Source organism: Phyllobates terribilis, unplaced genomic scaffold, assembly GCF_046119375.1.
Source record: "Phyllobates terribilis strain yellow unplaced genomic scaffold, ASM4611937v1 Scaffold_11__3_contigs__length_659146591, whole genome shotgun sequence".
Taxonomy (NCBI): domain Eukaryota; kingdom Metazoa; phylum Chordata; class Amphibia; order Anura; family Dendrobatidae; genus Phyllobates; species Phyllobates terribilis.
The window spans coordinates 189,984,815-190,006,855 of NW_027362771.1; the positions used below are offsets into that span (position 1 = coordinate 189,984,815).

General features: G+C 46.9%; 1 protein-coding gene across 1 annotated transcript in view; it reads left to right on the forward strand.

Annotated features, from left to right (window-relative positions):
• Positions 1 to 22,041, forward strand: part of WNT2 (Wnt family member 2) — a 149,034-nt gene that overhangs the window by 67,997 nt on the left and 58,996 nt on the right. The gene's annotated exons all lie outside the window — the stretch shown is intronic.

A 22,041-nucleotide genomic window follows, 5' to 3' on the forward strand; every position in this document is an offset into this window, starting at 1 on the left:
GGCTAGTAAGTATAAGACTTGGGTCAGGGAACTTAGCTTAGTAGCACCACTCCAGCACTGCAATAAATAAAAAAAATGCTGGAGTGGTGCTTTAACAGCAGATGACGTGGCATGTGTTTTCTTTTATGTTATCCAGTCAATTGCCATTCTTTCTTTCATCTCACATTTTTAAATGTGACACTGCTGAGCTTGTGCTGAAAATTGAGCACTGTGCCTCCCTATATTCTCACATACTGACTTAGAATAAATGGTGGCTTGATGTATTTAAACAATAATAGCTTAACACAGAAAATTCAGCAATACTGGGTGTGGCAAAAGCAGTCACTACACAGGTGCAAAATAATGAGTTCTGTGTCATGCAATTGGGGTAAAACATAGCTTTCCTTTTGAAACAGGGAATGGTTTGACACATTCAGTGAAGAGATGATGGTAGACCTTGCTCATACCCACCCAAGACCATGCTCATAATGCTGATAAGTCATTGTGTCCCGCCAGGAAGGGGGAGATAAAACAAGTCAGGTACTTCACCTCATCCCATACTCTAAATCTTAATGGGATTGCTAACCGATGTGTGGGGGAGGTCTCTTGAAGGTTATCCCAAGTCATGGGGTGACACTTTGGGACATCCTGGGAAAGCCAAAGAGGAGTGTGAAGATGTGGCACAGTATGAGGCTACTGTATCAATTTCTTGTTCTTGAATTTATTCTCTTCTGCTAAAACACCAATCCTCATTATGTAACAACTTAAGATAAAACCAATATAAGCAAATACCCTGCCGTAAATAAATAGCAATAGTGCATGAAAATAATATAGGGTGTTAGTTAACATAATTTTGATCAAAAAAATGTAAAAGTCACCCCACCATGTCAAGGTGATCCTATTTGGGACGGTCCTAACCTCTAGTATTAAAACCTTACCATATGTGAATAAGGGCTGAGAAGGACTGAGACCTCACAAGTGTAGTCCCTCATGATTGGCTGTGGTATTGATTGGGGTTACTACAAGGCACTGTGAAGGTATCTGAATGCCTGCACCCTAGGTCATGTGATCCTTCCTTTTTGTTTTATGCTGTCATTTGGTTGTGGCTATGGGCAATTTGTCTGAAATGAATTACAAATTATTCACATTCACAAACTTCGATAACTTTAGAAAATTTTGTAGCAAACGTTATTTGTGCAAAACTGATTTGCTCATGTCTACTCTATTCACATCCCGTCTATGTATAAAAGCCCTTCCTGACATATCTGTTAATGTTCCCATAGTTGACTTCAGCCAAATATATATGAAAAGAGCATCATCGATAAATCTTTATTTCAACTATATTAGAAACTGTAGTCATCCACTCTTTTTAAACATACAGTGTGTAGTCAGTGGCAGATGGAAGCAACTACTTAGTCATAAATGTTGGATATGTCACTCTATGACATACTGTATGTTCAAGATAAATGTGTACAACAAATGTATTTGGACAGAGCCTTATTGATAGTGAAGTTTTGTTAAAAGTTCAGTGTTAAACTTATGTGGCATGATTTAAAAAAAATGCAGATTACATCATCGTCCTGAAAACAAAAATTTATTGCACCATGAAGTCCAGTACAAAATGAGACTGTGCATTCCCATTAACGGCACATTATTATTCACCATATCACACTATGACGTAATGCTTGTTTCTCAATGAATCTAATTTTAATGAACCATGGTTATACACAAGATCATTTTTTCTGTTCAGATGATGTGACGTATTTATCGGCACTAATGGAAGATAGCTGCTTCCATTGTTAGATAACACTGGTGACTTCACTCTCCGAATACACATCTTTCTGTATATCAGGTCTTGAAATGTATTGATCACAATGTCAGATTTACATGGAATGAGCTGATGTAGAGAGTGCACTTAAGGAATGAAATAAGCAAAGATGCACTTAACCTGATTTTATAATGTTCCTCTCCAACTGTGCTATTTTCTCTGAATTTCAATTGTATGTCTGGTAGTAAGTGTTCACTTGAGGTCACATTGAAAGAAATGACGTATTTCAAATGTTTAAATCAAGTACTTCATTTTAAGTTTGTGGTTTGAATATAAATTGATAATGTTTCTTTTTGAGCCATTTTACATTTTTATGAGACATTATCCTTCCCGTGTTTATCCTTGTCTTGAGATCTTGAGATCTGGTTAACTGTGCTCATGTCATGAACTTGTTGAAATTACCAATTTTCACTTTTTCATCAACATACGACCCAAAGTATCCAATAACCTTTGCTTTATCACTTTATTAAAACAGTGTGAAAATATATATTTTTTACAATATAAACTGAAGAAAAAGCGTATGTAGGCAGTCGCCATTATTGCTGAGCACCTGATGGCATTGATTCTACTTTATACAAGTGGAGGATGTAACACTTGGGAGATGAGTAATGACTGTAGTCTACTCTGCAATATGTCTTGAAGATTGGTGCTCATACACCTCCAATAGTTACTTGCTAAATGATCATTCTACCAATATCTATCTCTAACTATCCCCTCCTTGTACATGTGGTTTCTTTGGGGCATTAGTATCACTATATCCACCATCCACATGTCACAACACCGTGCCATCCTCAGTATATGGTTGGCAACGGACACCCCCATCTCCCCTGATGAGCAATGAGGCGTAGAAACGCGTTGGGAGCGGTGTTGTGACATGTGGATGGCGGATATAGTGATACTAATGCCCCACTAAGTGAGCTGCCTTGAGGAGCGTATGAGAGCTGAGAACGTGCACGGTGAGACTGTTCCTTTTGTATTTTTAAGCATGGACTCTCATCTAGAATCACTAGCATCAGCTTAATTATATATACCTTCTTTAGATTGTTTGCCAGCTCTAAATTTTACGTCCTGTCATAGGTTCATTATAATTGACAGGCGAGATATGTCCTAGATGTGAGTTCTTGTTTATTTCATTCAAGACAGTTACATTTGTTGCCTAGGCAAATATATTACATCCTAGGCGGACATTTCATTGTCGGTATTGTCCTAGTGGTAATTTTATATTTTTATATGGTCATATTCGTTTAACATTTATTCATTAAAGGTTATGTTTTATCCTCTTTTCAACACTCACTGCTATTCTCTTGTTACAGTTTCTGCCATTACTACCTCTTGCAGAAGGGCATTCAACAGTCTGACTGATCTAACTGTACAGAACCCCTTTTTATTTAGCTGCCAGAATCACCATTTTGTAGTAGTGAATGTCCTTTGGTCCTTTGTATGGTCCTTGAAAGGAATAAGTCAGGCACCAATCCTTATTGTTGACCACACATGTAGTTTGACATAAACAAGAAAGCACCTCTGAGGTGTCTTTTTTCTAAGCCAAATAAGTGATGGGCCTTCAATCCCATTTAATAATCCAGTTTCCCACTTTTGAACTGATTCTAACTTCCCAATTGTAGCATCGGCGTCTCTGCCCCGTACTAGGCAGAGACGCCGTCCCTCTCACCTCCCCGCTCCTGGCGCGGCGTCCTCCAGCGCTTCTCTCCCCGCTGCTTCCGGCACGCGCTCCTTCCCCGGCAGTGTGCTTAGGGCGCGCGCGCGCTCCCCCTCTCTTAAAGGGACCGCGCGCGCCGTCCTAAGGAGTCCCCGGCCAATTGCCGGAGGACCTCCCATATATAAGGCACCTCCTCCAAAATGGAGGTGCCCGAGCAATGTTGTTGCAAAGCCTTTCAACTCTGCTTCAGCCCACAGGTCCCGTTACCAGTTACCTGCCAGTCATCTGCCAGTCACCTGCCAGATTCCTGCCTGTTTCTTATCTATCTGCGGTCCGACAGTCTGCCTACCAGCCCTGCCAGTCTGCCTACCAGCCCTGCCAGTCTGTCTATGGATCAGTCTGCCCGCTCACCTGGGAGCGCTCACCTACTACCTGTCTGCTAGCCTACCTGGAGGCTCCGCCGTCACGTGCTGTGACCACCTGCCTGTCCAGAGACTCTTGCCCGCTCACCTGGGAGCGCTCACCTGCTACCTGCCTGCTAGCCTACCTGGAGGCTCCGCCATCACGTGCTGTGACCACCTGCCTGTCCAGAGACTCTTGCCCGCTCACCTGGGAGCGCTCACCTGCTACCTGCCTGCTAGCCTACCTGGAGGCTCCGCCGTCACGTGCTGTGACCACCTGCCTGTCCAGAGACTCTTGCCCGCTCACCTGGGAGCGTCCACCTGCTACCTGCCTGCTAGCCTACCTGGAGGCTCTGCCGTCACTTGCCGTGACCACCCGCCTGTCCAGAGACTGTCCCCGTCACTTGCCGTGCCCTCCTGCCCTTCTACCCAGAGACTGTCCCTGTCACTAGTCGTGACTACCTGCCAGCCTTCCCTGGGAACCACCCGCTTCCTTACAAGGACTGCCCCCTTGTATAGTTGCTCAGAGGTTCCACCTCCCAGACCCATTACAGTTTGCTCGGGCCATGGAACCCGGTAGCCCCCAGATCTCCGATCTGCACCAGGAAGTCTAACGTCAGAAAACTCAGCAGGAGGTGGTACTGTCCTATCTACGGTCCGTTAACTTTCGTCTAGGCGCATTTTGTGACTCGTCTATGTCTACCTCTGGTCCAGCCGTGCCCATTCCTGCGGTACCGCAATCCAGTCCCTTCATGGTACCCGACTATGGACCTCGGCTTCTGGCACCTCCACGCTTTGCCGGCGAACCTACTTTAGCTCGGGGTTTCATAAACCAGTGCACCCTGCACTTTGAGCTATTGGCATACCAGTTCATCTCCGACCGGGCCAAGGTGGCCTTCATCATGTCCCATCTCACTGGGGAGGCACTGGCATGGCTAAATCCCCTGTGGGAGAGAGGGGATCCCCTGGTGTCCGACCTGCCGTCTTTCCTCGCTGCTTTCCAGAAAGTCTTCGATGAACCTGGACGGAAAACCTCTTCTGCCTCCTCTCTGCTACGTCTCCGCCAAGGGAGTCTCACCGTGGGCCAATATGCCATACGGTTCCGCACCCTCGCTTCTGAGCTTGCCTGGGAAAATGAGGCTCTGGTGTCTGTCTTCTGGGAGGGTCTTTCCGGTCGGATTAAGGACGAGTTAGCTGGTCGGGACATTCCTACCACTCTGGATGACCTGGTGTCACTAGCTACCCGGATTGGCATCCGGTTCCAAGAACGTGCCAAAGAGACTGCCTGAGAGAAAGACTTTTCTTGCTCTGCTCCTACTTCCCTGAGATCTGCCTCTCAACCAGTCACTCCGCGGGCGCTCTCGCCTGAACCTATGCAGATCGACCAGACCAAGATGGTCAGATCTCGCCAAGAATCTCGCCGAGCCGAGGGAAGCTGTTTCTATTGTGGCATTATGGAGCACTTCATCCGTTCCTGCCTGGAAAAGCCGGGAAACGCCAGTGTCTAGGACCGCTCGGAGAGGTCGTCCTAGACAAAAGTAAGCCCTCTCCGTCTCTGACTTTACCGGTCTCTATTGCTTGGGGAGAAAACCGTCACTTTGAACTCGCCCACCTGGATTCTGGAGCTGCTGGAAACCTCATCTCCCAGTCTCTGGTAGAGAGATACCGTATTCCCACCAAGTCCCTGGCTGAACCATTGTCAGTCGCCTCCGTGGATGGAAGACTTCTCTCGGAGACCATCCTGCTCGTCACTGAACCTATAACCCTGCAGGTGGGAATGCTGCACTCTGAGGAAATCTCATTCCATGTGCTGTCCGGACTTTCTCACTCCCTGTTGCTAGGTCTACCTTGGCTCCAGACACACGAACCCGTATTGAACTGGCGATCCGGTGAAGTACTCCGATGGGGTCCAGACTGCCATAGGACCTGCCTGGTTCCGGTCCGCCCAGCTCGCCCTCCGCCTACTCCAGCTAATTTACCAGGTCTCCCGGCTCCTTACTGGCCCTATGCGGACATCTTCGGTAAGAAGGAAGCAGAGACTTTGCCACCCCATAGGCCATATGACTGCCCGATCGACCTGGTACCTGGCACCACTCCTCCCCGTGGGCGTATCTACCCGTTGTCTGCAGCCGAGACCCGGCCCATGTCTGAGTACATTGAAGAGAATCTGGCTAGGGGATTTATCCGAAAATCTACCTCCCCGGCTGGAGCCGGATTCTTCTTTGTCAAAAAGAAAGACGGCTCGCTACGTCCCTGTATTGACTACAGAGGACTCAATCTCATCACAGTAAAAAACAAATACCCCCTGCCGCTCATCTCCGAATTGTTTGACCGTCTCAAGGGCGCCAGGATCTTCTCCAAGCTGGATCTACGAGGAGCATATAACCTGGTCCGTATCCGTCAAGGAGACGAGTGGAAGACGGCATTCAATACCCGGGACGGTCACTATGAGTACCTTGTGATGCCCTTCGGTCTCTGTAATGCTCCCGCTGTCTTTCAAGAACTAGTCAACGACATCTTCCGTGACCTCCTGTACTCCTGCGTAGTGGTATACCTGGACGATATCTTGGTCTTCTCTCCGGATCTCCCCACACACCGAAGGGATGTTCGTCAGGTCCTGCTTAGGCTTCGGCAGAACCACCTCTATGCCAAATACGAGAAGTGCCTCTTCGACCAGACCTCCCTACCGTTCTTGGGTTATGTCATCTCCCAGACAGGTCTGCAAATGGATCCCGAGAAGCTCTCTTCCGTTCTAAAATGGCCTCGTCCTGAAGGTTTGAAGGCGATACAGCGATTCCTGGGCTTCGCTAATTACTATCGTCTTTTCATCCCACACTTCTCGTCTCGGACCGCTCCCATATCTGCACTTACCCGTAAGGGGGCTAATCCCAGGACATGGTCACCTGAAGCCGAGGAGGCCTTCCTTTCCTTAAAGAATGCCTTCTCCTCTGCTCCCGTCCTGCACCGTCCGGACTGTAATAAACAATTCTACCTGGAGGTTGATACCTCCTCCTCCAGAGCCGGAGCGGTACTCACCCAAAAATCTTCTACCGGGAGAATGGTAACCTGCGGCTTCTTCTCCAAAATCTTCTCCTCGTCTGAGCGCAACTACTCCATAGGAGACCGTGAATTGTTAGCCATCAAATTGGCACTGGGGGAGTGGCGCTATCTACTTGAAGGGGCTCTCTACCCGGTAATTATCTACACGGATCACAAAAACCTGGCATATCTCCAAAATGCCCAGAGACTCAATCCTCGCCAGGCCCGGTGGTCGTTGTTTTTTGCCCGCTTCGACTTCATTCTTCATTTCCATCCGGCGGACAAGAACGTCAAAGCTGATGCCTTGTCCCGGTCCTTCCTGTCCTCCGATCAAGAGGAGGAGCCTATGCACGTCATCGACTCCTCCAAGGTGATGAATGTGGCCTCCTTGGATCTGACTCGTCTCCCACCCGGTAAGACGTTTGTAGCAGTACCAGATCGGGAGAGGGTTCTTCGCTGGGGACATTCTTCTAAACTAGCTGGCCATGCTGGCCAAAAGAAGACCTTCCAACTCATTACCCGGCATTACTGGTGGCCTACCCTGCGTAAGGACGTGGTAGACTTCGTCGCGGCCTGCTCATCCTGTGCCCGTAACAAAGTTCCCAGACATCTACCTGTTATGTTCTGCTACCAAAGCTAAGGAAAGAGAGGAGATCTGTCCCTACTATGAGACTCAGCTGAATCCCTACGATGTAACAGGGAACCTGATCCTGCGATCAGACCTGCTAAAGTCCTAATCTAGTCTGTACGAAGACCTATAGATGTGGGGAGGGAATCCCTACAAGTACTAAGGACTGGGAGGAATATGGGACACCTCCTAACAGAAATAGTAGCAGACAGACGAACAAACAAAATAGATAGAACATAGAGGTCCGTAGACCAAGCAAACTAACAGAGTTAGATACAGAGCACAGGCTAGCTAGAAAGTAGATATACAATGAAGTCCAGCAAAGCCAGAAGGGCGGAGCAGGATTAAATAGGCCAACAAGGTCATGTGACCAGCAAAGGAAAAAAAACCTAACAGCAAGGTTCTAACAGTACCCCCCCTTCTAAGAGGATCCTCCGGATCCCCTAGGACCAGGCTTATCAGGAAATCTCCTGTGAAACGCTCTGATAAGTCTGGACGCGGAAACATCATCTGACCTCACCCAAGAGTTATCCTCGGGTCCGAAACCTTTCCAGGCCACAAGATACTGCAAACTACCTCTATACCGTCTAGAGTCAAGGATGCGAGAAATTTCATATTCCCCGTCCTCCACCACCGGAGGAACAGAGGCAGAGGCGTCACCATCCGACACAACAGCTTTTTTTAACAGAGAGACATGAAAGACCGGATTAATTCTCCAGGAGGTAGGAACCTCCAACCTAACAGCAGATTGGTTGACAACCTGAAGCACCTTAAAGGGCCCTACAAACTTGGGACCCAATTTCTTAGAAGGAATCCTCAACCGCAGATTCCTAGAGGACAACCAAACCATGTCACCAACAGCGAACAAAACCTCCTGTCGTTTCCTATCAAAGTAGTCTTTAGATTTTCTGTTGGCCTCCTGAAGATTACCACGCACATCCGTCCAAACTCTTTCCAAATCACCGGAAAAATTCTCCTCCTCAGGCACGGCAGATCCCAACTTGGAGAACGACCCAAACGACGGATGTCTCCCAGAACAACAAAAAAAAAAGGCGAACAACCAGCAGAAGAAGATGTATGATTGTTCAGAGCAAATTCGGCAAGTGGCAGAAACTCAGACCACCCCTCTTGATTGTCTGCCACAAAACAACGCAAGAACTGCTCAACATCCTGGTTTTTCCTTTCTGTCTGGCCATTAGATTCAGGATGATATCCGGACGAAAACGACAAATGAATTCCCAACCTGTCACAAAAGGCACGCCAAAAATGAGCCACGAACTGTGGACCCCTATCAGAAACAATGTCAGTAGGAACGCCATGAAGTCTGACAATTTCCTTGACAAAGGCCTTAGCGAGAGTTTTAGCGCAGGGCAGTTTGACGAAGGGAACCAAGTGACACATCTTGCTAAAACGGTCCACGACCACCCAGATGACAGTAAAACCCTCAGAGGGGGGAAGGTCAGTTATAAAGTCCATAGCCAAATGTGTCCAAGGAGCACTGGGGACCTCCAAAGGACAAAGCAACCCCGCAGCAGGAGTATGTGAGGACTTAGATCTAGCACATATAGTACATTGGCGCACCCACTTAATGACTTCCTTCTGCCATCCAGGCCACCAAAAACTGCGACCCACCAGTCTCTTGGTCTCAGAGATTCCGGGATGACCTGCCAACCGAGATTCGTGACACTCAACAAACAAATCTCTCCTTCATGCGTAACAGATTGTATGCCCCCTTAAGGTCAATTTTAGAGAACCACTTGGCCCCCAATAACTGGTTAAACAGATCAGGAATCAATGGCAGTGGGTAAGGATTGCGTACCGTAATTTTGTTAATCTCACGAAAATCCAGACAAGGACGTAAACCGCCGTCCTTTTTTTTTACAAAAAAAAATCCAACCGCCACAGGAGACTTAGAGGGCCTAATGTGACCGGCGGCCAAGCTTGTCTGTATGTATTCCTCCAAAGCCTTCCTCTCAGGAATAGTAAGGTTAAATAAACGACTCTTAGGAAGAGTCGCTCCAGGGACAAATTCAATAGAACAATCATAGTCTCTATGGGGAGGCAAAACCTGCGATTCCTTCTCAGAAAAAACTCTCCAAAAATCCTGAATAGGAACAGGCAATTCTCCCCTATCCAAAGCTGCAATACGCCCGTTACAACACTTGTCATAACATTTATGGCTCCAGGATTTAATTTCACTGGTAGACCAATCCAGTACAGGATTGTGAAATTTTAACCAGGGCAAACCCAATATTACTGGAGAAGGCAAGTTATTCAACACTACCAAATCCAATTTCTCATGGTGAACACCATTAATAGTGAGAGGAAATTCACTGACCTTGAGAGTAATATTCTTCAAAGGGGAGCCATCCACAGAAACCACAGCAATGGGGGATGACAAAGGTTCAGGTTTTAAATTGAGTTTTTCCACGAATCCCCCATCAATTACATTCAGTGTAGACCCGCAATCAACAAACACCCGAAATTCCATTAATTTTTCCTGAGCAATCGTGGAAGCAGCTAAAAATATACCCTTGGAATTTAAACAGGCAATACGGGCGTGACTGACCATTTTTTTTTCTTTCTTCATACGAAGCTCACAGCCTTTAATCAAATGACCAGATTTTCCGCAATAGAAACACAAGCCTTGCGAAAAACGACGGTCTTTTTCTTGAGAGCGAGGTGCCACCGATCCAATCTCCATCGGTTCACCACTGTTAGTACACACATTATCATAACCAGAAACTGACATAGCAGAGGATTTGCTCTCATTAACCCTAGCACGCAGTCTTCTATCCACCCGTATAGCTAATTGCATAGCCTGTTGCAAATCTTCAGGTGTAGGATAAGCAATTAGCAGGTCTTTAACCCTTTCACTGAGCCCAGCAAGAAATAGACTTTTCAGAGCAGAATCGTTCCACCCTGTTTGAGTGGACCAACGACGAAAATGTGTACAATATTTTTCCACATTACCCGATCCTTGTTTTAGACGTCTCAACTCAGTCTCAGCTGATGCGACACGGTCAGGATCATCATATAATAGTCCCAAAGCAGAAAAAAAACTATCCACTGATCTGAAGCATGAATCACTAGGTTGCAAAGAAAAGGCCCACTCCTGAGGCTCTTTGCGCAAAAGTGACATTATGAACCCTACGCGCTGGGATTCATCCCCAGAGGACTTAGGTCTCAAACGAAAATACAATAAGCAAGCATTTTTAAATGAAAAAAATTCTCGGTGTTCACCAAAAAACAAATCCGGCAAACATACCTTAGGCTCCAAGAAATGTGCTCCAGGACAGTTACTCACGTGCTGACGGAGCTCGGCCACCTCCAGAGAGAGTCCCTGCAGGCGATGAGCCAAATCCTGAACCGACACCATGATGGAACAGAAAAATCTTTCCTTAGAGAATTTGCTGGCTGGACTTACTGTTATGTTCTGCTACCAAAGCTAAGGAAAGAGAGGAGATCTGTCCCTACTATGAGACTCAGCTGAATCCCTACGATGTAACAGGGAACCTGATCCTGCGATCAGACCTGCTAAAGTCCTAATCTAGTCTGTACGAAGACCTATAGATGTGGGGAGGGAATCCCTACAAGTACTAAGGACTGGGAGGAATATGGGACACCTCCTAACAGAAATAGTAGCAGACAGACGAACAAACAAAATAGATAGAACATAAAGGTCCGTAGACCAAGCAAACTAACAGAGTTAGATACAGAGCACAGGCTAGCTAGAAAGTAGATATACAATGAAGTCCAGCAAAGCCAGAAGGGCGGAGCAGGATTAAATAGGCCAACAAGGTCATGTGACCAGCAAAGGAAAAAAAACCTAACAGCAAGGTTCTAACACTACCAGCCGGCCATCTCCTGCCCCTTCCCGTACCTGCTGCTCCTTGGCAGCACATTGCTATGGACTTTATCACTGATCTTCCTATTTCTGCCGGTTGTACAGTCATTTGGGTTGTCGCTGACCGCTTTTCTAACATGGCCCACTTCATTCCCCTGCCTGGTCTCCCATCTGCACCCGAGGTGGCTAAAGACTTTATCCGCCACATCTTCCGTCTCCATGGCCTGCCCCTCCACATCGTGTCGGATCGTGGGGTTCAGTTCACCTCACGCTTCTGGAGAGCCACATGTAAGCTGCTAGACATCACCATGGACTTCTCCTCCGCTTACCACCCACAGTCCAATGGTCAAGTGGAGCGGATCAATCAGATCCTGACCAGTTACCTCCGGCACTTCGTTAATGCACACCATTCGGACTGGGTGGATCTCCTACCATGGGCCGAGTTCTCTTACAATAACCATGAGAGCGAATCCTCTTCCAAATCCCCGTTCTTTATAGTCGGTGTCCAACATCCCCGGATTCTACTTCCTGTCTCCGTTTCTGTGGACAACCCTGCTGCGGAGTCTCTTGTCAGCGAATTTTCTACTATTTGGGAGAGTACCAGGTCCGCTCTTCTTCTGTCCTCTGAGCGGATGAAGAGATATGCTGATAAGAGACGTCTGGATCCGCCTCAATTCCGTCCGGGAGACAAGGTTTGGCTCTCGTCCAAACATGTGCGTCTCAAAGTACCCTCCTACAAGTTGGGCCCTCGATTCATCGGTCCCTTCGAAGTCCTCAGGCAAATTAACCCTGTGGCCTACAAATTAAAACTCCCGGCCACCCTACGGATTCCCAACTCCTTCCACGTATCTCTCCTCAAACCCGTTGTCTTTAACTCTTTTTCCAATAATCCAGGTGCCCCTCCTGCTCCGGTTTCCGCTGATGACGTCTTTGAGGTTGAGAGTATTCTGGCCTCCAAGAGGGTAAGAGGAAAGACCTTTTTTCTGGTAGATTGGAAGGGGTTTGGTCCTGAGGAGAGAACTTGGGAACCCAGGGAGAACATCAACGCCCCGCTTCTCCTTGAAAAATTTCTTTCTGGCCAAAAAAAGAGGGGGCCTAAAGGGGGGGTACTGTAGCATCGGCGTCTCTGCCCCGTACTAGGCAGAGACGCCGTCCCTCTCACCTCCCCGCTCCTGGCGCGGCGTCCTCCAGCGCTTCTCTCCCCGCTGCTTCCGGCACGTGCTCCTTCCCCGGCAGTGTGCTTAGGGCGCGCGCGCGCGCTCCCCCTCTCTTAAAGGGACCGCGCGCGCCGTCCTAAGGAGTCCCCGGGCAATTGCCGGAGGACCTCCCATATATAAGGCACCTCCTCTAAAATGGAGGTGCCCGAGCAATGTTGTTGCAAAGCCTTTCAACTCTGCTTCAGCCCACAGGTCCCGTTACCAGTTACCTGCCAGTTACCTGCCAGTCACCTGCCAGATTCCTGCCTGTTTCTTATCTATCTGCGGTCCGACAGTCTGCCTACCAGCCCTGCCAGTCTGTCTATGGATCAGTCTGCCCGCTCACCTGGGAGCGCTCACCTAATACCTGTCTGCTAGCCTACCTGGAGGCTCCGCCGTCACGTGCTGTGACCACCTGCCTGTCCAGAGATTCTTGCCCGCTCACCTGCTACCTGCCTGCTAGCCTACCTGGAGGCTCCGCCGTCACGTGCTGTGACCACCTGCCTGTCCAGAGACTGTTGCCCGCTTACCTGGGAGCGCTCACCTGCTACCTGCCTGCTAGCCTACCTGGAGGCTCCGCCGTCACGTGCTGTGACCACCTGCCTGTCCAGAGACTCTTGCCCGCTCACCTGGGAGCGTCCACCTGCTACCTGCCTGCTAGCCTACCTGGAGGCTCTGCCGTCACTTGCCGTGACCACCCGCCTGTCCAGAGACTGTCCCCGTCACTTGCCGTGCCCTCCTGCCCTTCTACCCAGAGACTGTCCCTGTCACTAGTCGTGACTACCTGCCAGCCTTCCCTGGGAGCCACCCGCTTCCTTACAAGGACTGCCCCCTTGTATAGTTGCTCAGAGGTTCCACCTCCCAGACCCGTTACACCAATATTTATTTTAAAATGTGGAGCCCAAAACTGGATTCCATATTTAAGATGTGGCATCACAAGTGATTTATAGAGGGGTAATAATACAATTGAATCATTAGATTTTCGCTCTATTTTCATACAGTGACATTATACACAGGAGCTCTGTATATAGTGTCAGTGTACAGGTAATACAGTGATCACCAGTGACATTATACACAGGAGCTCTGTATATAGTGTCAGTGTACAGGTAATACAGGGATCACCGGTGACATTATACAGAGGAGCCTGTATAGAGTGTATAGTGTACAGGTAATACAGTGATCACCAGTGGTGCTCGGTATATACTATATACCTGAGGAAGGTGTTACGCCGAAACGCACGTCGGGGTAGGCGCCACACATCTCTACTGGACCACATAGGTATGATTATGCAGCATAGGGCAGCATATTGTATATGAATAATACATCTTTGACTTTTCTTGTTAGGACTGCCGGGCCTAGTGTTTACAAATATGCACGGCACTTTAACTATCTATTGATTGCACTAAGGCATTTTTGTTCAGTCTAATGAAGTCATTTTTGATTTATTAGCTGTTTATACTTCTGCATATGCTATATTATATAGAAGATCAATTATTTTCTTGATAATCATGTACTATGTTATTTATACTGATTCTTATTAATATATACTCTATGTCCATGTTATATGTACAATGAGAACTTAAAGATTTTTTCACTTAGATATACAATTGTTTGTGTGAGCGCCTGTCTTTGCGCTGCCACCCACTGGCCTAAACCATGATTCATTAAAGGTTTTTACTTTGTTTCACCTTTGATCTCATTTGTTCGGTTTTTCTTTGTTGGTTAGCTTATATTGTGTAAGTGTACACGTAATACACTGATTCACCCGTGACGTCTCTAGTTGAAGTTCTTCACCTTTTCTTTTCTTTTTCATCTGGCACAGACCGCCATCACTTCTTCCAGCCAGGACTTATCTCTGTTGAAAATAACACATAGTTATCTATAGCTGATCACTTCTAGAGCACAGTCCCCACTTTTTTACGATTTCTTCACTATGACAGATGAATAAAAAAAAAGCGCCATAGTGCCGCCCTGCACAGTAACAGGATCTCCCTTTTGTTGCCACATGGAAGACAGTATCCTCAAAAGTAACTATATTACAGCACTAATGTCCCCTAATAGGCCCCTACAGTAATTATGTCCACACTTGCCACCATAAACTAACAATACCTCATTGTAGCCCCCATTCTGGAATTGTCACCCACCTTGGCCCCCATCCTAGGCCCCCATGTATTCCTCCCCATCCTGGGCCTCTATATATCCCCCCCATCCTGGGCCCCTATATACCACTCCCATCCTGGGCCTCTATGTATCTCCCCCCATCCTTGGCCTCTATGTACCCCCGCATCCTGGGCCTCTATGTACCCCCGCATCCTGGGCCTCTATGTACCCCCGCATCCTGGGCCTCTATGTATCCCGCCCACATCCTGGGCCTCTATGTATTCCCCCCATCCTTGGCCTCTATGCATCCCCCTCCATCCTGGGCCTCTATCCATCCAACCCCATCCTGGGCCTCTATGTATCCCCATCCATCCTGGGCTCCTAAGTATTCCCTCCACCCATCCTAGGGCCCTATGTATCCTCTCATCCTGGGCCCCGATTTATTCACACCAATCCTGGGCCTCTATGTACCCCCCATCCTGGGCCCCTATGTATCCCCATCCATCCTGGGCCACTATGTATCCCCACCCATCCTGGGATCCTATGTATTCCCCTGACCCATCCTGGGCCCCTATGTATCCCCTCCACCCATTCTGGGCCCTATGTATCCCTTCAACCCATCCTGGGTCCCAATGTATCCCCTCCACCCTTTACGCATGCGGCCTTTGATTGACTGGCGGACTTTAAACGTCACTGCTATGCGCCGCCTGACAATGTCATCATGTGGTGCGTAGCAAACAGTGACGTTCCCAGCGGCCATCATGAAAAAAATCTCCTTGTAGATTGTAAGCTCTTACGAGCAGGGTCATCATTATTTTTGCTTTAATTGTTTTATTATCTTTAACTATGTTACTTGTGACTATTGTATATAAATCTCTGAATTGTAAAGCGCTGCGGATTATGTTGACGCTATATAAATAAAGATTCTTATTATTATTATCATACCTTGTACAATGGTGATCAGTGCCTGGGCCATCAGAATTCAGCAGTTCCCAGAGGAGCATAGATTATGACTCTGCTGTACCAACTATCTAAAGAGTCACTGGGTAAGTCTCTCTCTTCTGCAAAGTGTAAGCTCTTATGATCAGAGTGGTCCTCTCTCTCTCATGAAGAGTGTAAGCTGTTTTGATCAGCGGGGTCCTCTCTCTCTCGCCTATGAAGTGTAAGTTCTTAAGGTCAGCGAGGTCATCTCTCTCTTCTGTAGTGTGTGTAGTGTGTAAACTATTATGGTCAGTGGGTGTCCTGTGTGTAGTGTGTAAGCTCTTATGGTCAGTGAGTGTCCTATCTCTCCAATCTATAATATAATCAGGGATGTGTCCTTCTGCCTGAAGCCTCTATAGACTGCGCAAGCGCAATGCACCTGCACAGTCTGGCCGCAGAAAAAACGACACATCCACATCCCTGACAGGGATGAGGAGTATGGTGCCGGAGATCGCGGTATGTGTAGCCACTGAACACACACCGTGATGTCCTGCTCCATAAACACATACCTGTTCGGGCCAGAGGATATCGTGCTGTGTGCAAGCGCTGATTGCTGCCTCATTTTAGTAAAATAACACAGGCGACGTGCTGCAGGGGAGCGATGGAAAGGTGAGTAGGATGGATGGATGGGGGTGCATATACCAGGATTGAGGACCAGGATGGGGGAGCACATAACAGGATGGGGGACCAGGATTGAGAAGCACATACCAGGATGGGGGGAGCTTATACCAGGATGGGGGGAGCATGGACCAGGATGGGGGGAGAATATACTGTACCAGGATGGGGGACCAGGTTGAGGGAGCATATACCAGGATGGGGGACCAGGATTGGGGATCATATACCAGGATGGGGGACCATAAACCAGGATGGTGACCAGGATGGGGGAGCATATACAAAGATAGAGGACCAGGATGGGGGGGCGTATACTCAGATAGGGGACCAGGATGGGGGAGCATATAGCAGGATATACCAGGATGAGGGACCAGGATTGGGGAGCATATACCAAGATAGGGGACCAGGATTGGGGCGCATATACCAGGATAGGGGACCAGGATGGGGGACCATATTGCAGGATGGGGACCAGGATGGGGGAGCATATACCAGGATAGAGGACCAGGATGGGGGAGCATATAGCAGAATGGGGGACCAGGTTTGGGGAGCATATACCAGGATAGGGGACCAGGATGGGTGAGCATATAACAGAATGGGGGACCATATTCCAGGATGGGGACCAGGATGGGAAGCATATACCAGGATAGGGGACCAGGATGGGGGAGCATATAGCAAGATGGGGGACCATATACCAGAATGGGGGACCATATTTCAGTATGGGGACTAGGTTGGGGGAGCATATACCAGGATGGCGGATCAGGATGGGGGAGCATATACCAGGATAGGGAACCAGGATGGGTGAGCATATACCAGGACGGGAGACCATAATGGGGGAGCATATAGCAGGATGGGGCACCAGGATGGAGGACCAGGATTGGGGAGAATATACCAAGATAGGGGGCCAGGATTGGGGAGCATATACCAGGATGGGGCAGCATATACCAGGATGGGGGACCAGGATTGGGAAGCATATATCAGGATGGGGACCAGGATTGGGGAAGAATATACCAGGATAGGGGACCAGGATGAGGGAGCATATACCAGGATGGGGCAGCATATACCAGAATGGGGGACCAGGTTGGGGGAGCATATACCAGGATGGGGGAGCATATACCAGGAAGGGTGACTAGGATGGGGGAGCAATGTCAAACTTACCCGACATTAGTTGCCTGGATCCACCTTCTTACCTTTCTTAAAGTGCACCTGTCAGCAGGATTGTGCTCAGTAAACTACATACACGATTAAAATGATACCCTGGATGATTAAATCCGACCTGTGGTTCTTGTGTAATCTTTACTTTCAGTTTGGAGATAATGATATGCTCGTGCTCCGGGGAGGCCTGTTGTAAGGGGGGGGGGCTCTTTCTGGTGCTCTGCTTACATATTCATTGGTATGCTCTTATGACAGCTCACTGACCTGCTTCCTATTTTACATAAATGCATCTAGTAGTGCGGGGCTAGGTAAAATAGGAGGCAGGTCAGTGAACTTTCAGTGCACTTTAAGGCTAAGTGCCCACGTAGCGTTTTTCAAGCGTATATGCTGCGGAATTTCCGCAGCATAAACGCTAATTAAACGCTAGGTAATCCGCCCCCCATGGTCCCCAAGGGGATTCCGCAAGTTCTATGCCCATGCTGCGTAATCGCCGCCATTGACTTTCATTGAGACGCATATAATCCGTGTCAGTACATTTGTACTCACGGATTATATGCGTTTCAATGTGCGGATGGTACCCAGTTCTGGAGGAAAGGAGACTCTCATCCAGACCTGGGTACCATTGTACCTGTAGAAAAAAGAATAAACTAAAAAATAAAGTTTATATTCACCTTCTGACGGCAGCCGGTCTCCTTCCCTGTGCTTGCGGGCAGGACTGAAGGACCTTCGGTGACGTCACAGTCATGTGACCGCAGGCCCTTCAGTGCAGTGTCCCGCGATCAGCCGGCAGCCAGGAAGGAGCGCAGCAACCACACGCCGGGCCATCAGAAGGTAAGTATAGCTTTAGGCTGCGTGCCCACGTAGCGTTTTTCAAGCGTTTACGCTGCGGAATTTCCGCAGCGTAAACGCTTGTTAAACGCTAGGTAATCCGCTCCCCATGGTCCCCAAGGGGATTCCCCAAGTTCTATGCCCATGCTGCGGATTTTTTCGCAGCGTTTATGCTGCGTTCAAAAATCCGCAGCATGTTCATTAATTTTGCGTTTCCGCAAGCGGAATTGCCTTGTGCAATGCATTAAAAACGCAAGTCAATTTCGCATGTGGTAAACGCGCGATAAGCGCGCGATAAACGCGCAATAAACGCGTGCGGAATTCCGCATGCGTTTTTCCGGGAGAGGACATGCGGAAATGAAGCAGAAATTTTCTGCTTCATTTCCGCAACGTGGGCACATAGCCTTATTTTTTTATTTTTAAACATTCTTTCGGTCACACTATATAAATCTATGCTGTTTGCATGGATTTATATAGTGTGACCAAGTTGTCAAGCACTTTCCAAGTGATGCTAAAATCGCGTGGAAAGCGCTTGTCAATCTGCATGCAGAAACGCATGTGAAGAACGCTTCAAATCCGCATGTCCCTGGCAGGAAAAACGCATGTACAATCTGCATGTGTTTTTTCTGCCAGGGAGATGCAGAAATGCTGCAGAAATTTTCTGCTTCATTTCTGCATCGTGGGCACATAGCCTATGTATCAGTAGCACGTCAGATGCCAACACTGTTACAACAAAGGCTAAGAAGATGAGATACAGTGGACTATCAATTACTGAATTCAACTTACTCAATATCTATGGACGAAGGTAATCTGACCCGGGGGCTTTGTCAATATTTAAATTACTCAGAAGTAGCCATACTTCGTCTTGTGTTGTTTGTTATATTGGATGGTGAACTTTGGTTTCTGCCCTGATCAGTGATACCTGACACTGGTAGTCCATTTGTGAAAATGTATGAAAAATACATGTTTAAGGGGGTTGGTCACTACTTTCTAAGTCTCTTTCATTCAAACTAGCTACCATAGATAAGCTCTTTTGTAAATACTTTGCTTTATATATATATCTAAAAGTGCTATTATTATGAAATTCTCACCAGATGTTGGTAACAACCCCCAATCCACACAGGGAAAGAAATCAAACCATAGATGTACATAAATTAAGTTATGTATAATAATGAGAAATGACAAGAAAAATGTATTGAACATGCTTATTGAAATGTATTTAATAGTTTGTACAAAATCCTTTGTTGGTGATGATAGCTTAAAGACACCTCCTGTATGGAGAAAATAGTTGCATGCATTGCTCAGGTGTGATTTTGGCCCATTCTTCCACATAAACACTCTTCAAATCCTGAAGGTCCCGTAGGCTCTTTCTATGAACTCTGAGCTTTAGTTCCTGCCGTAAATTTTCTTTTGGATTCAGGTCAGGTTATTGGCTGGGCCATTCTATCAGCTTTATTTTCTTTCTCTCAAACCAATTCAGAGTTCCCTTGACTGCGTGTCCTGGATCATTGTCTTGCTGAAATGTCCACCTTTGTTTCATTTTCATCATTATGATATCATCATCATCAGCAGATATTTATCAAAAATGTCTCGGTACATTTGTCCATACATCCTTCCTTCAATTATATGAAGGTTGCCAGTGTCGTATGCTGAAAAACAGCCCCACACCATGATATTTTTGGGGGGATATGCAGTGCCTTTTGGCCACCAAACATGTTGTGTATTATGGCATCCAAAGAGCTCAGTTTTGGTCTCCTCTGACCAGACCATATTCTCCCAGTATTTCACAGGCTTGTCTAAATGTTGTTGAGCAAACCTTAAATGCGCTTGAAAATGCTTTTCCTTCAACAATGGAGTCTTGCGTGGTGAGCAGGTATACAGGACATGGAGGTTGAGTGCATTGCTTATAGCTTTCTTTGAAAAAATTGTACTTGCTGATTCCAGATCTTTTTTGTAGCTCTCCACAGGTGGTCCTTTGCTCTTAAACAACTCTATTGATAATTATTTTCACTTCCCTCTCTCTGAAATCTTGCGGGGAGCACCTAGTCATGGCTGGTTTATAGTGAACTAACATAAAGTAGCACTCTGCAATGCTAAGTATGCGAACATGAAATATATGAAATTTGAATAGCATTACTGCTCTAGAAAATAGAAATAACTGAGAAATCTTGGTATATAAATTGGCCAATTCATGTGTAGCTGGTAGCCACGGTAAGGCGTTTCTCGATACCAGTCTGCATGTGTATGGGAAGACAAGATTCTGCTGCAATTAAAACCACCTTTGGCCTAGAGGCGGAGTACTCAGTCAGAGAGCCTATACATATAAATAGAAAAACAAATAAAGTAGCACATTTGTTAGTTGTCTATGGAGATAGCTGCTTCTAGTAAGCACCTGTACAGACCTATTTCTTGTGTTGGATGTGCCAGTCAGTTTTTTTGGTTTATAGTGAAATTATCTTCTTTCCACTTCCTGATAATGACCCCAACAGTGCTCACTGGAACCTTCAGTAGTTTAGTAATTCTTCTGTAACTAATGCCATCAGTATAAGGCAATAAGGTTGGAAAGGTGTTGAGACAGCTCACTGGTTTTACCCATCATGAGATGTTTCTTGTGTGGCACCTTGGTAATAATTTATAGACCATCAGTTGAACTAGCTGATATTATTTTTCACTAAGTGGCAGGATTGCTTTCTAATTATTGTTAAATTTCATCTGGTGTCATCAGGGTCAGACTGAGGTGTCTGGGGCCCACAGGGAAAATTGTCTCTAGGGGACCACCCTACAGCTATTTGCAAATGCCCGTTAGCCGTTATCCCCGTTATAGTGGAGCGTCGACTGTAAAACACAGGAGGCTCCTGCACATCTACTGTGCGCCACCATAAATGGGATGTACAATTAATGTAGTTTGCACAAAAGGGTTATTTGATGAAAACAAGTCATCAACGATCCACAGGTTAGGTAGGCGATATCTTATTGATCGGTGGAATCCGACCATTAGATACCGCAACGATCGGAAGAATGGGGAACTTTTATCCCTGACAGGACACTTTTATCCTCATTTTAAATGGAGCAGCAGGTGGGCTGTCTGACCACAGCTCCATTCATCCTCTTTGGGGACTTCCAGAAAAAGCTAAGTGCAGTAACTGAGGGAATGAATGGATCAGTGGATCAGAGTTGCACATGCTGCTCCATACTAATGGGGATAAAAGCTCCACATTCTGCAGATCGGCTGGGTCCCAGCAGTCAGACCTCCACCAATCCATAACTTATCACTTATCCTTTGGCCACGTTCACGCGTTCAGTAATTGGTCAGTATTTTACATCGGTATTTGTAAGCCAAAATCAGAAGTGGAAAAATCAGAGGAAAAGTATAATAGAAATTTGTCACCACTTCTGTATTTATCACCCACTCCTGGTTTTGGCTTACAAATACGGATGTGAAATACTGACCACATACTGAATGTGTGAACGGGGCCTTAGGATAAGTGATTACTTGTTTTTACCATAGAACACCTGTAAGTGCATATTTGCTTCTGTGTAATAGTCACAGGACTGGGAGGGGATAAACATCCAAGTATTTAATCTCTATTGGAAATCAAGAATCTTCCCCTTTTTGAAATCAGAGAGAACAAATGGCCGCCATACACAACACAATCCACTATAGCAAGACCAATAGCACCACATACAAGAGATAAATACCACCACACCATGACCAGACTGCATATTACCACCACATCGTGACAGAATAATACCACATACAAGGAACAAATACAGCCACACCATAACCAGATCA